A 17,852-nucleotide genomic window follows, 5' to 3' on the forward strand; every position below is an offset into this window, starting at 1 on the left:
CCCTAATGGAGGAGTTAGAGAAAGGATTGAAGGAGCTGAAGAGGTTTGCAACCCCATAAGAACAACAATACCAACCAACCAGAGCTCCCAGGGATTAAACCACTATCCAAAATGAGCCCATGGCTCCTGCTGCACATGTAGTAGAGTATGGCCATGTTGGGCATCAATGGGAGGAGAAACCCTTGGTCTTGCCAAGGCTTGATGCCTCAGTGTAGGGGAATGTCGGGGCGGGGAGGTGGGAGGAAGACCATGATGTAAATAAGAGAAAGGTCAAGACGGATCATCTCTCTGCTGAAACAATGAATTTGCCTCTTCCTGCTGGTGATGTGGCTGGTGATGCTAATACTAGCCAAAAAGAAGCAGTCTCCGTTGTGGAAAGAGTGGGTTCTGCAGTCACCTCCCAGGATGTGCCGATGAGTAACCCTGAGACAAATACCTTCTCACAGACTAACTCCTCACAAGAGCTGAGGTGTTCCAGTCAGTACTGTTACATAAAAGTCTCACTTCTGAATGCCACCTTCTTGGTCCACCGGGCCTCAGCTGCACCAGCCCCTGCACCAGACAGAGAGATTGAGGCAGACAGTTCTCCTTCGGAGGTGACCCCATTGTCTTCTCACTGCTAAGGCCCTGAGGAGAACACCAGGAGGACTTTTAATTTAAAAATAATTGCAAACGTTCTTTTCTTCACACTGTTAATTCTCTGAAAATATGTACTGGTATTAACTTCTATTTGGTCTGTTTATATTGCATTACAGTGTTTTAATTCATGGAGACATGGGTTATTTAAAATATTAAATGTGAACTATGGTTTTGCATCTGAAAAAAATCAAACACATGATAACAATTCACCTTTTTTTCCCCCTAGGACAAAATGACCTGGAAAATGATCAGACTTTAAAAATGCACTGAACTTCTATGGGTGAGACGCTTTTCTCAATGTTTTCACCATAAGGTGGCAGTAAACAGCTCCGTGTATACTCACTGCCTCTAAGGAACACCTCTGAGAAAGAGGAAGGACTAAGGATGATTTTGAATACATATACACATATGTACGTATACATATATCTTAGGGTTACTTGCTGTGAACAGACACTATGACCAAGGCAACTCTTATAAGGACAACATTTACTTGGGGCTGGTTTACAGGTTCAGAGGTTTGGTTCATTATCATTAAGGTAGGAGCTCAGTAGCATGCAGGCAGGCATGGTGCAGGAGGACCTGAGTTCAACATCTTTATCTGAAGGCTGCTAGCAGAATACTGACTTCCAGACAGCTAGGATGAGGGTCTTATAGCCTAAGCCCACAGTGACACACATACCCCAACAGGGTCACAATTCCTAATAGTGCCGCTCCCTGTGCCAAGCATATACAAACCATCACAACATATGTATGTATATATACTATAGCGTATATCACATATACATATATACATAGCATATATCACAACGTATCATATATGTATACCATGTTTCTGCTTCTTTGTCTTTTTCTTTGCACAAACCCATTTTCACAGGCACTTACACATGATTAAAATAGAATTTTCAAAAAAAAAAACCTGAACTACATGATTGCAATAAAAATAACAATCTCACATCTAAAATATTCTTACCCAAGCATTTGAAAAAGTATCTACACAAAGATACTTTCAGCTTGATTCTGAATTGCCAAAGTGTGAAAGTCAGATGTCCTTCAGCAGGTGAGTGACTAAACTGAAGTACAGGCAAGCCATAGAATTATCAAGCCATAAATAGGCACAGAGAACATTTACATTTTTAGTATTAAAAGGAGGAAGGCAACCTGAAGTGGCAACGTGTGCCTACTACTTTGCAACAGTGACATTCTGGAAAAGACAAAACTATGAAGAAAATGAAACTATTAGTGATTCTATGAGTCTCTGAGAAGGGAGGCCCAATAGGTAGAACACATGACTTTTAAGGTTCTGAAACTCTTTTGGGCACTATGTGTCACTCTCCATTTGAATAATGACGTTAAGTATGGACTTTAAGTGCTAATGATGTGTCAACACAATGTGGTCTGTTCTCCATTTTGACCTGGGCTGATTAGAAGATCATGAGTATGGAAGGAGACTCTCAGTCAGGGGGTCAGTACTATGGAGAGACATCGTGACCAAGGCAACTCTTACAAAGGCAGACATTTCATTGGGGCTCGCTTACAGTTTCAGAGGTTCAGTCCATTATCATCATGGCGAGAAGCTTGGCCATGTACAGGCAGACATGGTGCTGGAGAAGGAACTGAGAGTTCTATATCCTGATCTGAAGGCAGTGGTACACAGTCTTCTTGACTTGATCCAGGGTGTAGCTTGAGCATATGAGATCTCAAAGCCCGCCCTCATAGTGACACACTTCCTCTAACAGGGCCACACCTCAGAGATCACACAGTGCAACAGATCTCACACAAGAGATTTATCGGAGGAGTCAGAGGCCACCTTGAAGCAGGGACAAGAGAAAGACAGAGAACAAGAGAGACAAGTGAGAGAGCAGGCCACAATGGCGGGACTCTTTAAAAGATGTATGTGTCTCATTTGGCAACTAGTGATGAGGTAGCACTGAGTCTCAGAAGGTAGGCTGGGGCTTTGTCAGCAGGTTTGTTGATCCCAGCAAATGCTTCACTCTGATATAGTGGGAAGATTCTCTGTGTTGGAATGGGGAATACATGGACTACCTCTGTCATTTCATCTCAATGTTGCTGTGAATCTAAAAATAAAGTCTTAAAAGGGTTCCCTCCAAACAAACTCTGATATTATTGGGGATGGGAGAAGAGCTTGAGAGAGGAGACCAGGCTGGAACTTTGGTGTCTGTCAGTAGGATCGAGCTAGATGAGGAGAGTAGATGCTCAACTGAGAAATGGCTGCAGCAGTCTAGGCAAGAGATGCTTGACAGCAGATCCAAGGTAGAGAAACGATATGCTGAGTCTTACGGCATACATATGTGGTGCTTTTTGTTTCTGGACACCACTCTGGAGTTATGTGCCTCTTTGAACACCACTACAGTTTGAATGTAAAATGTCCCCTGTAGGTTCATGTGTTTAAACACTTAAGTCTCCTGTTGTCTCTGTTTGGAGAAGTCATGAAGCATTTTGGGAGAAAGTGGGTCCCTCGGGACAGCTTTGAGGTTCATAGTCTGGTTCTGCTTTCAAGTGCTAATTCCTGTGAACACATGAGGGCTCCCTGCATGTGTCCCTGCCATCATGGAATTACCAAAGTAAATCCTTCCTCCCTAAGCTATTTCCTCTCTGTTTATCACACTGAGGAGAAAAGTAACCAATACAAAGGTTATTGTGCTCACTGGCTGGGAGCCAGGACAACCTCAGAATGGAGGCTGTTACCAGGGGAACTAACAAAGTCCTTAGGGAACTGAAACTTTTATCTCCACCTCCTTCCACCTCCAGTAGAGGAAGGAAGGTGTGAGAATTGAGTTGATCACCATTTACCAATGACTGAATCAACTATGCTTCCATGTGAAGGCCTCTCTAAGAACCCAGAAGGACAAGGCTTGGTGAGATTCCAGATTACTGAGCACATTGGAGTCGGTAGCACATTCCAATTCATCATGTCTTCTAAGCTCCGAAACTCTGAGCCTTCCAGACCCTACCCTATGTATCTGAGTACCTTTTTTTTTTTTTTTTTTTTTTTTTGTCTTTCAAAATATCTTTTGTAACAAATCAGACCATGTGAGCTAAGTCTTTCTGTGAGTTCCAGGAACCAGTCTAGCACACTGTCAAACCTAAGGGGTCAGGGTCTAGGTCTCTTATCCTAGGAACTGAAATAAATGTACAGAAGAGGTAAGAAAACTTTATCTGGATCAAAACAGTAGTGCAGATTTATGCTGGCTAGTTCTCCATCAACTTAACACAAGCTAAAGTCATCTGAGAGGAGGGAACTTCAATTAAGAAAATGCTTCCATAAGATCAGGCTGTGGACAAGCCTGCCAGGGATTTTCTTAGCTAAGGATTGATGTGAGAGGGCCCAGCCCATTGTGGGTGGTGCCATCTCTGAGCTGGTGGTCCTGAGTTCTATTATAAAGCAGGCAGAACAAAACATCCAGTAAGCAACACCCTCCATTGGCCTCTGCATCAGCTCCTGCCTCCGGGTTCCTGCCTTCACTGCTTCTGATGGTTAACTGGTATATGAAATTGTGAGTGAAATAAACCCTTTCCTCCCCAAGTTGTTTTTGGTCATGATGTTTCATCACAGTAATAGTAACCCTAAGATAAGGTTATAGAGGGAAACACTGTCAAAATGACAAGAGGTGTCAGGAGTCAGAGTACTACATGTGATACAGAGAAGCAAGCAGAACAGTTTCAGGTGTGCAGTTCCAGGAATGGTCAACCTTAGAGACCTCTTCCAAAAGGTGAGCCATGGGCAGCTTCAGGACAAGCCTGAGCCTCAAATCCAGTTGCAGGTTTTGATGAGACAGCCGAGATGAACCCCATCTTGTCACATTGCCATCTGGAGGGCTGTGGCTGGGCACCAATGTGACAAAGAACCTATTATTGAAAACTGAGTAATTTTAGGGGTTCTGAGACCAGGGAATATCTACACCCAGGAATCCTCGATGTGGCCTGCTACAGATGATGCAGGAAGGTCCAGAGAGGAAGAGGGTCAGACACTAATAAGGTTATCAGTAGCAGGAGTTTGGCTCAGGCTAGAAGTGTGTAAGGAAAGATAACCCCACTCTCAGTAGCCTGGAGGTACGCACCAACAGAGCACGGCCCTGAAGTGTTTTGGGTTTTGTTGTTTGTTAGTTGGTTGGTTGGGTGGGTGGGTGGTTGGTTGGTTGGTTTGTGTTGTTTGTTTTAAGACAAGGCTTTCCAAGACAGGCCTGGCTGCCATGAAACAAGCTTTTTAGACCAGGCTGGGCTCAGATCCTCCTGATTCTGCCTCCAAGTGCTGGGACTAAAGGTGTGCGCCAAAACTACCTGGCTACCTAGAAGTTTGATAGCTCTGAGCCTAACTAAGATCAGCAAATGATTCAATTCTGGGCAGTTGTGGGGCCTGAAGGATGGAGCTCCAGGTGTGTGCATGATACCCACAGCTGCATCCCTCCAGGTGTGTGCATGATACCCACAGCTGCATCCCTCCAGGTGTGTGCATGATACCCACAGCTGCATCCCTCCAGGTGTGTGCATGATACCCACAGCTGCATCCCTCCAGGTGTGTGCATGACACCCACAGCTGTATCCCTCCAGGTGTGTGCATGATACCCACAACTGCATCCCTCCAGGTGTGTGCATGATACCCACAGCTGCATCCCTCCAAGGTGTGTGCATGATACCCACAGCTGCATCCCTCCAAGGTGTGTGCATAATACCCACAGCTGCATCCCTCCAGCAGGGTGAGTACAAAGTACAAAGGCAGCCACAGTGGGAGCTGCCTGCCACACTGGCAACACATTTGAAAGACACCTAAACTGCTCTGGGGAGTCAGAGAATCTCCTGAGCCCAGGTTTAAAATGCCCAGGAAAGGCCCATACTCAAGAAAGAAAATAATGTCTGTGAAGATGTTCCATCCTCAGACACTTGTCCCACACAGGACAGCCAAGCTCACCAGGACCATATGTAACTGAGTCTCCCATCTGTAAAACCCTAGAACAACCTGTTCCAATGATGCATGTTTTTCCTCCTCCTCCCATAATGTAACTTCTGTCTTGTTCCCTGTGTTCACACACACCTATAATAGTGTTTTCGACTTTGATTAAAAAAATACTTACATTTTTATTCCTCTTCCTGTATTTATCTATTTTGTTTTTAAACTTTTTTATTATGGGGAAATCTTGGGCTGTTTTTCCTTTTTATTGTTGTTATTAAGATGTTTAAAAATTAAAATACAATTACACCATTTCCTTCCCTTCTGTCCTTCCTGCAACCCTTTTCATGTCTCTTCCAGCACTCTCTCTCTCAAACTCTTTTTAATTCTTAATTCTTGTTTAAAAAAATATAAATATAATATGTAAAGCCAACCATTACTATGTAAGTATGTATGATTATATATAAGTACATTATATATAAGTGCAGCCTGCTAAATGTGTTTGGTGGGGCTGTGTTATATGAATTCAGGGCTGACCACTCCTTATAAGATAAGCAGAGGGGTCAACTCTAGTCAATAACCATAATCAAATCATTAACTTAATCATCAGATTGTAGCTCTATGTGCGCCACCTGAAATTGAAAGTTACCACATTTATGTTGACTAGAAATGAGGATCACATGTATGCCAAAATAGTGATTACTTCTCCAGAAATCTTAAAATGTCTTCAAGTTTTTCATACAAAGTTTAAAAAACAAAGCTACATATTTTTATATTCTTTTTAATATTTATTTATTTTATGTATGTGAGTACGCTATGGCTGTCTTCAGACACACCAGAGGAAGGCACCAGATCCCATTACAGGTAGTTGTGAGCCTCCATGTGGTTGCTGAGAATTGAACTCAGGACTTCTGGAAGAGCAGTCAGTGTTCCTAACCACCAAGCCATCTCTCCAGCCCCTCATATTCCTAAGATTGTATTTAGCCCTAGTCAAAATGCATTAAACTGCCCACCTTGACTAAATCATGCCAAGGCTTCATTCGGAAGTCTGGGATCTGAAACTCCCTAGTGGCAAACTGGTCTCACCTTAAGACACATGCTGAAGTCATTCAAGTGACAGTCTACATCCACTAAAATTGCAGGGTGTCGTGGCACACATTTTGTTTTGATCTTATGAACAACATGTTTCAAATTTAGAAGAAAAACAAACAAACAAACTGTCCACTGTTTGGCTTTGACGTGGCATCTTACTTCCCAAAATTCTCTCCTTCGGAGGCATCCCTGGAATTGTCAACAATTTGATCCTTGCCCATTATGGAAGTCAGTTTGGACAGTTCTTAGGACGCTATCAATTTAGTATGCTTCTTTACATATTGTTTATTGAAATCAAAATATAATTACATCCCACCCTTCTCTTTCCTCAAATCCTTCCATGTAACCCCCTTGCTCTCAAATTTGGAGCCTCTATAACCTTAGGCTGACCATGTGGTATTGGGAAACTGATTTGGGGCTCTTCCCTGGGAAAGAAGACTTCTCCTGCTCTGATTACCATTCTTAGTAGCCTTGGGATAAACAGAGCTCCATCCCACCCAGTGGCCCCTCATTTAACCTAAGCTACATAGAAAAGGGAAGCCATTTCCACAGGGCACACCTGGAGGAGAGCTGCAGTCAACCATCCACTCCTTCGCTCAAAACACTTCCCTTAAGAAAAACACTACAAGAAGAATCACAGACCTCAATACAAAGAAGCGCTAAGGTTTCCTCAAGGACTCCCTGGATACCACTGAGCATCAAGCACACACTATTTGTCTGTGTTTAAATCTGTCTCCGGCATGCTCTTCTAAGTGCTAGAGAAGGCTAGAATGAACGATGATTTGTTCCATCCTGGTGTAACCGACCGCCTGGGTGTGCAATAGCCGTACCTTGAAGGCCAAAGCCGGCAAAGATGCGGGGACCAAAAGCCAGTATCTTGTTCCTCATCTCAACTAAATCACAGGGAACCAAGGAACAATGGAACACCTCTAAAAGGATCCTATAGATCTAGCAAGTTACCTGTCCCTGATCAGAGAGGCCACGGACACCCCACTGGATTCTAAACAGGAGAGTAAATGCAGAGGAAAACATTGTCAATGCTCCTGAGGGAAACAAGGCTAGCAAACCATGACCCATCCCTGAAGATGAAACAACTTGTAAAAGAAAACTAGAGATACGAGGCGCTGGGATTCAGACTCGGGACAAACGGCTGAAGAGCAAAGAGCGAAGAGCCAGTTCCTACAAGAAGGAATCTGAAGTCTCCTCTAGTGTGTTAGGTATAGTGGCAGGTGCTTTCCATCCCAGCACTCAGGAGGTAGGGCCAGAGGCAGAGGAGAGGCAGAGGAGAGGCAGAGGCAGAGGAGAGGCAGGGGCAGGGGCAGGGGCAGGGGCAGGGGCAGGGGCAGGGGCAGGGGCAGGGGCAGAGGCAGAGGCAGAGGCAGAGGCAGAGGCAGAGGCAGAGGAAAGGCAGAGGCAGGGGCAGGGGCAGAGGCAGAGGCAGAGGCAGAGGCAGGCAGATCTCTATGAGTTAGAGAGTGAGGGACCCTGTCTTAAAAAAAAAAAAAAAAAAAAAGCAAAACAAACAAAAGAAACCCAAACTGGAATTTGTGACAGTAAGCTTGTGGAGAGAGCATTGTGACAGAGTAGGCCTTTGGAGAGAACATCAAGATTAACATACAGACAAAGCTGGTTGGAAACCCTTCCCTCCCTGCTTCATAGAACAAACTGAACACCCAAGATGTGTAAACTAGAGACGGGAGCTATGGTAACCACCGCAAGTCCCAAGGCTTCAGCCCAGAGCTTTGAATGTTTGTCTCTCTCTTCTCACTAGCCCATTCCCAGCGAAGGCATTCCCTTTCTTTTAATAACCTGTCTCTAATTCTGTTACCTTAGAAATAGTAACAGATAAGAGACAATGTTTACCTGCAGTATGAAAATTTACTGGAATCTAGCTAGACGTGGTCCTCTCTGCGTTTTAGCTGTTGATGGGCATCGAAGCAGAGAGCAGGCAGAAGTGCAGTGGGTGAAAAGGGAAGAGAGGAGACCCCTTCTCTATAGACCAAGCTGAAACTCAGAGATCCTCCTGCCTGTCTCCTGGGTGCGGGATTAAAGGCATGCACCACCAGCCACCTGGCTGAGTAGTCTTAATCGAGTTAAAGATACCTATCTTGTAAGAAACATTTAGAACCTATGATTTGCAATGTGTTAAACTACTGATAACTGCTGAGTGTCACTCACCAAGGGACTGTGAGCCCTAATCACATCTGATGGTGTCAATTCAACTGTCTGCACTTGGAACACAACACATTTGAGCCTGCACCACAGTATAACTGAAGTCATAGGCTGAAGAGATGGCACTGGCTGCTCTTCGGAGCATCCACATGTCATCACACAACTGTCTATAACTCCAGTTCCAGGGGAACCTGACATTCTCTTCTGACCACTGCAGGCACTGCACACACAGTGCACAGACATATATACAGGCTAAACACCCCAGATACCAAAAACTTGCCAAGACCTGAAACCATACAGGTATGCAAATACTGAGAACAAATACACATGTGTTTTGTATGACAGAGACATGGCATCATCTGTAAAGTTCATTCCCGAGAACCACTTAGTTGAATTCAAATACTATTTAATCTCATGATGATTTAACTAAATTTAAGATTTGTGTTGACCCACATTCATACCTAACCTGGAATGCATGTGACTCAGGGTTAGACATCCATGGTCTACAAAAAAATAATCTGTATCTGACAGGAGACCAGTATCTTGGATCTACAAAGTAAAACACACACACACACACACACACACACACACACACACACACACACAAAACAAATGGACAATAACTGAACATTAATAATTATTAAAGTCTCATTCTCAAAAGAAAAATATAAATAGCAGATAATATAGAGAAAAATGTTTAACATCCTTAGCATTGGGGAAGTACAAATTTAAATATATTAATATCTGCCTCACTGAGTGAGAATAGCTATCAGATACGCTGCTCCTGGGTGTAAACCTGGCAGAATCGAAGTCAGAGTGTCACAGAGATATTTGCACTCTGTGCTTATTATTGAATTATTCACAACAGCCAAGATACGCAACCAGCCTAGACAAAAAAAATAGTGAGACACACTTTTATTCTGCTGTAAAAGATATAGACGTTTGTCTTTTGCAGAAAAAATGGTTGGAACTAGAGATTATTATGGTGAATGAGATAAACAGGAGTCAGAAAGATAAATGTGTGTTTTCTTTCATATGCAGAATGTAGGTTTCTTAAAATTAATATGATTAATATGTGATATTATTAAGTTAGAGGCCCCCCAGTTCCTGCTGAGATAGAACAAAGGCCATGTTACTTAAGCCCCCCGCTGTTAGGCTACCGGTGTCAATCACCTAAGCCAGCAGCCTTTTACCCTCAAAAAGAGCAAGAAACTTTTTCAGATGTGTTAGAAGTTATCATCGTCATTTTCGGTACAGTTAGAAAACTAGAAAGTCCTGAGACCCTCAGATTTAAAGCCATCACCAGAGTCCTACTTTGTGCATGACACCACTACCTTCTCCGGACTGGGAGGCTCCCAGTACTCCTCCACCCTACCTAGGAGCAGTCATGCCTTATCTTAGCTGGGGTTTTACTGCTGTGAACAGACACCGTGACCAATGCAAATCTTATACGGACAACATTTAATTGGAACTGGCTTACAGGTTCAGAGATTCAGTCCATTATCATCAAGGCAGAAACACGGCAGCATTCAGGCAGGCATGGTACAGGAGGAGCTGAGAGTTCTACATCTTCATCTGAAGGCTACCAGCAGAATACTGACTTCCAGGCAGCTATGGTGAGGGTCTTAAAGCCCACACCCACAGTGACACACTTACTCCAATAGGGCCACACCTCCAAATAGTGCCACTCCTTGGGCCGAGCAAATGCAAAGCATCACATGCCTTTCCTTGTATTTCTGTTTTCATTCAGATATGAATAACTGGGACTATAGGAAGGAGCCGTGGAGAAAGGTGAGGTGGAGCTCCCCGTGGGGCCAGCAAGTGTGGTGCACTGTGACTGAAGAGTGTGGTCATCATTTCTCCATCCACGTGATGCACTACCTGGCAGGCCAGCCACTGCTTATAAACACTCAGCGAGTGTGTCTAGGCTTCTGGGAAGAGTGTCACTGTGACCTTAGAACTAACTAACTTCCTTCCTTGGAGGTTTCTCAAGATCTTCATTCACAACAGTAAAAGGCAAATGTCACTTTGGTCATACCCACCTACAAACAGCAGGGGGTGCTTGTCACCCATTAGGAGCAGGTCACTTTCCTCCTGAGACTCCCAAGGGAGGTGCCTAGCTGAGGGAACAGATGGAGTGCCCATGCTGAGGCAGAAGAAAGGAGAGCTTTAGGTCCTTCTGTGTCCCCCAGGAGGGTGGGATCAGAGCAACTGAGAAGATAGCAAAAAGCTGATGCCACCAAGTTGTTGGGCTTTCCCACAACTTTTTTAACAGTGCTCAGGGGCTGTGGAGTCACACCTGGAGGGGTTGCCACTTTCAAACTGCCTCTTTTCCAGCACATGCCATGTAGCCAGCATCCCAGCTGGAATCCTCTGTGTAACACTGTGGTTGCCCACAGACCTCTTGAACATTCACTACCTCAACCCTGACAGCATCAATTATGGGGCAGTTGTAACTACTGGAAGTGTTTCCTTTGGTGTGAACCTTAATCTGCCCACCCAACTTCAGGGAGAAAACTTATTTTCACCTGGCAGGCTACACTTCATCAAGGAGAGCCAGGGCAGGAACTCGAGGCAAGAATTTAAAGCACAGACCACACAGGGATGCTACTTACTGACTTGTTTTTCTCAGATTTGCTCAGCTACCTTTCTTACATAAGGCCCACCTGCCTAGGAATGGTAATACCCACGGTGGGCTAGGCCCACCTGCATCCATTAGCAATCAAGAACATGTTCCACAGACAAGCCAACAGGACAATCCAATGGAGGCAATCCCTCATATGAGACTCCTTCTTCCCAGGTGTGCCAAACTGACAGCTGAGATTAGCTATTACAAACATTATGCACACATTTTCAAGGTGTAATTAAAGGTGTGAGGGTTTGAGAAGGGGGCTGGAGGAGCAACTTGGATGGAGCTCTTCCCAGCAATCCTAGGAGTTCTGATACAAAACAGGTGCCCTAGGGCTTCTGTCCGGAATTGTTTGCTGGGCTAGCTGCTCGTTTACTTCTGGAAGCTGTTAGATGGGTGTTGGCATTCGGCAAGACGATGAACTTGATGTTTCTGCCTTCATTCTATCTTCCCACCCCCATTTTTCTCCTCCCTTTAGGCTGGCACACCACCAGTGTGAGAGTAAGTCAGTTTCTACTCCCAATGCACCTGGGCCAACCTCTTCTTGTCTTTCTGGGAAAAGGACCTGGGGGAGGAGGGGAAGGCATTGCTCAATAGATCACCACAGAGTTTCTACAGTCATCACCTCTGAAGGACCTGCTAAAGGGGTCACAACACACACAGGGGCAGTGACAGGCACACCACAGGTGGCTCTGAGCACTGCTGATGCCAAGAGACTAAAGGCTACAAACACTTCCAGGACCAGAAGTTAGCCCTGATTAGCCTGACAGACCCCCAAAGCTAGCTGTAGTTGGGAATCCCACCGTTCAAGATGACTTGTGGCTGGCAGCTAAGAACCTGAGCCTCAGCTGTGGGGGTTGGGAACAGGAACCAGGCAGGTGAAGGCCTGGATCAGTGCTGACCCATGGGGAAGGAAGAGCTCCCAGACTGGGCAGAGGCCACCCTAGACATGACAAGGAGCATCCAGGGCCAGCTCAAGGATGCAGGCTGTGGAGTTAGGGGTCACAGCACAAAGCTGGGGAAGCCTTTCAAAGTCCTGGGTCATGTGGGGCCTTACTGGGAACAGACACCTGCAACCAGCTCCTTCAAAAGTAACTGCCAAGTCCTCCTGGGGCTGTTGGTGGTCTTGAGATGGGATAGGAGGAGATGGTATAGGGTAGGGAAGCCCTATTGGAGACAGAAGATGGCCAGGATACAAGTTCCCACAATGAAGACATCTGAGAGAAGCCAATAGGCCCGGAGGAAACATCTTAGGTTTCTTACAGGAGACCCACCACAGCAGTGGTCACATAGCTTGCTATTAGGTCACTGCTGCAACCTGAAACCCCAGGTGCCCATCACACCCAAACTGCACATTTTTCCTGGGGATCCACCACTATCTAGAAAGCACAACCTCCCCCCTACCCCCCATCACACACATACGCACACATCCTCCTCTCCCTCCAGTCAAGAATTTCAGTCCAGGCCACAGTCCAAGCAGGACAGAACTTGTGCTCCCTAAGGATGTAAAGGCAAGGAAGGGTAGCATCTGACTTTGTTGGCAAACAGTATTGGAAACTCTGTCACATAGATGCAACAGTTCCAGAGGTCTGTGCACTCCAGAATGGTTCACATGTCATCCAGGACAAGAGGGAGAACACTCATAGCTCAAATGTGTGCAGCAGCAACCTCAGGGGACATGCAGATGTCCCTAAGTAAAAGAAGGGATGAGGCTGGAACGGCACCGTGGGGGCAGGAGAGAAGAATGCACAGATGCTGCATAAGAGAGCCAGGTGCAGAGAAAACTCTGGATTCGTTGCAAAACAAAAGCAGCAGTGTCTGCGGAGGGCCGGCACAGGGAATAACACACAGCAATCCGAAAGTGAATGGGCAGAGTGGGAGGAGGAAGAGCGGAGATGTGGTCAATGAGATTTCTCCATGGGTGGCATGTGACAAGTCTGTTCAAGCCTCGGTGATTTTCCTGTACAAAACTGGGCCTGTCATAGATGGGTAAGGGACTCATGAGACCTGACCTGGCAGAAGAGAAGTCATGGTCTCAGTTGTGTGACCACTGGGGAGCCCAGCATGCTCCAAGGGAATAGTTCGGCTCTCAGGCTCATGCTGATGGCACTGGTTAAACGTAGTGGGTTACGAAACAAACTCAGTGGGGCAATAAATCTAGATATCTGTACTGTGGTGTACTGCCATTCTGGAGAGAAATAATGCAGAAAGTACGCAACGTATGATACCTGTTCATTCATGATGTTAATCTTTTATCACTATTATATTAATAGAATATAATTATGTTAATATAATACTAATTAATATTAACTATTAACAAATGATTCCTAGCCAGGCATGGTGGGCATCTCAACATTTTGTGGAGACCAAGGTATAGAATCATCATGCATTCAAAGCCAACCTAGGCTACATAGTGAGTTCTAGGCCAGCTAGGGGCCGCAGAGTGAGACCTTGCCTCAGTTAAGATGGTTGGGTATTACAGAGCATAGTGCTGAACACTTTTAGTCCAGCACTTGGGAGACAGAGGCACACGGATTTCTGTGAGCTGGAGGTCAGCCTGGTCTACACAGTGAGTTCCATGACAGCCTGAGCTACATATGCCTGGTGTCAGAGGTCAGAAAAGGGATTCACATCTCCTGGGACTGGAGTTATCAGTGGTTGTGAGCCAACACGTGGGTGCTGGGATCTGAACCCTGGTCCTCAGGAAAGAGCAGTAAGTTCTCTTAACCAATGAAATGAGCCATCACTCTAGCCCCTAAATAAATTATATATATATATTACTGAATTGTTCCTTTTCTCAAAAGGCATGTTTGTGATTATTTGCTAGCCAGCTTCCCATTAATGTGGCAAAACACTCGAGATCAACTTAAACAAGGATGACTTTATCTCAGTTCATAAGCTCTGAGCTTTCAATCCACAGTTGCTTGCCCCCATTGCTTTAGTAAAAAGAATGAAAGAGGACTGGCCAGGCTCCCAATACTTCCTTCATAGGTACACTCCATAGCCTAACTTCCTCCAACTAGCTCGACCTCTTAAAAGGTTCTACCACCTCCCAGTAGCACCATGAGCTATACAGCCTTTAACATGCTGGCCTTTGGCGTGTGTAACTTCCAAACTAGAACAGCAGTTATACCCAGTCAGTGTTAGCTGAATGGTAGATAGAGGTGGTGCTACAGGTTTCAGCAGAGTTGGGTAGAGTTTAAAGGGAAAGAGGAGATATTGCAAGTCAGGAGAAAATGAGTGTTATGCTTTGTGGGAAGGTCAAGAAGTCCATCTGCCTAATAGCAGTAGATTGCTGAACCAAACGGGGGTGGGGGACAACACATTGTGTTAGTCTATTTTCTGTTACTATCATAGAATACCAGAGGCTGGGCAATTTAGAGAGTGGCAATTTGGCTCATGATCCTGGCTGTTCCCACTGAGATGAGAGCTAGCTAAGGATGTATTACAACTAGGGGATGGACAGAGAAGGGCCAGGTGGTGTGTTCAAAGTGCAAGACACAACACAGCCAGCCATGCTGTCTGATAACTATTTTTAAGGAACTAACTTTCCTATGAGATCAGTGTCATCTCCCTGTCACCCAGCAGGAGTTCAGTGTGGCCACCGGCCACCTTGAGCAAGAGGATAATAAAATAATAGACTCCTCCTGTTCCAGAGACAGCCACATCTTCTTGTGCAGTGCCAGCCTCATCCCTTAGACAAGATGGTGAAGGTCGGTGTGAACGGATTTGGCCGTACTGGGTGCCTGGTTACCAGGGCTGCCTTCAGTTCTGTATCTGACAAAGCGGAGATTGTTACCATCAACGACCCCTTCATTGACCTCAGCTACATGGTCTACATGTTCCAGTATGACTCTACCCATGGCAAATTCAATGGCACAGTCAAGGCTGAGAATAAGAGGTTTGTCATCAACAGGAAGTCCATTACCATCTTCCAGGAGCGAGATCCCACTAACATCAAATGTGGTGATGCTGGTGCTGAGTATGTTGTGGAGTCTACTGGCGTCTTCACCATGGAGAAGGCCGGGACCCACTTGAAGGGTGGGGCCAAAAGGGTTATCACCTCTGCCCCTTCGGCCAATGTCCCCACGGTTGTGATGGGTGTGAAACATGAGAAATAGGACAACTCACTCAAGACTGCCCACAATACATCCTGTACCACCAACCGCTTAGCCCCCCTGGTCATCCATGACAACTTTGGCATCGTGGGAGGGCTCATGACCACAGTCCATGCCATCATTGCCATGCAAGACTGTGGATAGACCCTCTGGAAATCTGTGGTGTGATGGCCCGTGGGGCAGCCCAAAACATTATCCCTGCATCCACTGGTGCTGCCAAAGCTGTGGACAAGGTCATCCCAGAGCTGAATGGGAAGCTCACTGTCGTGGCCTTCTGTGTTCCTACCCCCAATGTATCTGTTGTGGATCTGACATGCCGCCTGGAAAAGCCTGCCAAGTATGATGACATCAAGAAGGTGGTGAAGCAGGCAGCCAAGGGCCACTAAAGGGTATCCTGGGCTACACTGAGGACCAGGTTGTCTCCTGTGACTTCAACAGCAACTCCCAATCTTTCACCTTTTGGTGCTGGAGCTGGCATTGCTCTCAATGACAACTTTGTGAAGCTCAGTTCCTGGTATGACAATGAATATGGCTACAGCAACAGGGTGGTGGACCTCGTGGCCTACATGGCCTCCAAGGAGTAAGAAACCCTGGGCCACCCACCCCCCCCCCAGCAAGGACACTGAGAGCAAGAGAGAGGCCCTTATTTGCTCAGGAGTCCCTGTCCCAACTTGGCCCCCAACACTGAGCATCTCCATCCTAGACCCCCGTAATAACAGGAGGGGCATAGGGAGCCCTCCCTACTCTCTTGAATACCATCAATAAAGTTCCAATGCAAAAAAAAAAAAATAGTAATGATGGTAATAATAATAAAACAATAAGTTCGTGCATTCCTTGTTAGCTTGGGAAAGAATCAAAGAGAAAGGCTAAACAGTTTCTTTCCTCCTGTGTGGCTTTTGTCCTCAAACTCGAATGTCTCTCATTGCCACGAACCCAGCAAAAACACAGATGGTTTCTTGAAGTTGCTGGCTAACAAAGGAGCTGAGAAAGTCAAATTCCTAGATAAAGTAAGCAACGTCATGTTGTGTTAACAAGGACAGCTGCCTTTTTCAGGTCTTGAGGCAGACTCACTACAAGCTGCATTTCCCCAAACAGCTGCTCCTTAATGACCAACTCAGCCTGGACCTTTCAAGCATGTTCTGAAAGCTTTTTCTTCTGTTCCCAGGAACAATTTTAAGGTTTGTATTCATTTCATCAAGTGAGCACATGCTCATGGTAGCACGTGCCTGCAGCCAGTCCCCCAATTTATTTGGGAGGCTGGAGACTTCAAGCCCAAACTGGGTAATACAGCTAGGCTCTGCTGAGAGTAAGAGAAAGGAAAGCGAGTGTTCTTTCAACAGAACCAGCCCTACTCACTGGGTGCCCTTCTGGTACACAGAAGCCTCTGGTTCACGTGTAGGAAGTACAGGCAGAAGATAAGTGTCTGGTCCCCAAGTTATCCTTCACACCTGACCCTGAGCATACCTCTGCCCAGGTCTCAATGTCCTCTCCTGGAAAATGGGAGTTAAGCTTTTCTCCCTCTCAACCTTCTGCGGCTGTTCAAGCAAATCATGGAATGTGAGTCCAGGTTGTTACAAGCCTCTTAAACATTAAATGACACATTAAGGCAGTAATTGATTTCTCCCAACTTTCTTGATATACAAAAGTTTTTAAACTATTGCTTTCCTCCTCTGAATTGTTTTTTAATTTTAACTGTAGTTTGTCTTCAGATACCAGAAGAGTGCATCAGATTCCATTACAGATGGTTCTGAGCCACCATGTGGTTGCTGAGAATTGAACTCAGGACCTCTGGAAGATAAATCAGTGCTTTTAACCACTAAGCCATCTCTCCAGCCCACTCCTTGGCATTTTAAAACCTAAATATTTAATATTTTAAAATTTCAATTTAATAAAGACACTATGTTGTCTATCTAGCTTAGTTTCAAACTTAGCTGCTCAAGCAATCCGCTTGCCTTAGCCTCTGCTTAGTGGGTACTCAAGGCACCTGCCACCTTCTGGCTATAAAACCAACCCTTGAGTCCCATTACCATTCCACTAGAGAAACCCTTACTGTGACCGGAATCCACCTTACCTCGTTCTTCTCACCTAAGAATACCAGTCACCCAGAGTACAGCATCCACATGCCTGCAGCCAAGGTTTCCCTGTGATCCAGCAATCCTCCTGCCTGGGCATCTTGTGTGCTGGGACTAAAGGCATGTGCCATCAAACTGACATTTTAAGTCTCAGAAGCTGGCCAATAGCACAAACTATTATTAAATGCCAGTGAACGCCAGGCTGAGGAGCTGCAGCCTTGCTC

The sequence above is a fragment of the Micromys minutus genome, assembly GCF_963924665.1.
Source record: "Micromys minutus genome assembly, chromosome: 1".
Lineage (NCBI taxonomy): Eukaryota > Metazoa > Chordata > Mammalia > Rodentia > Muridae > Micromys > Micromys minutus.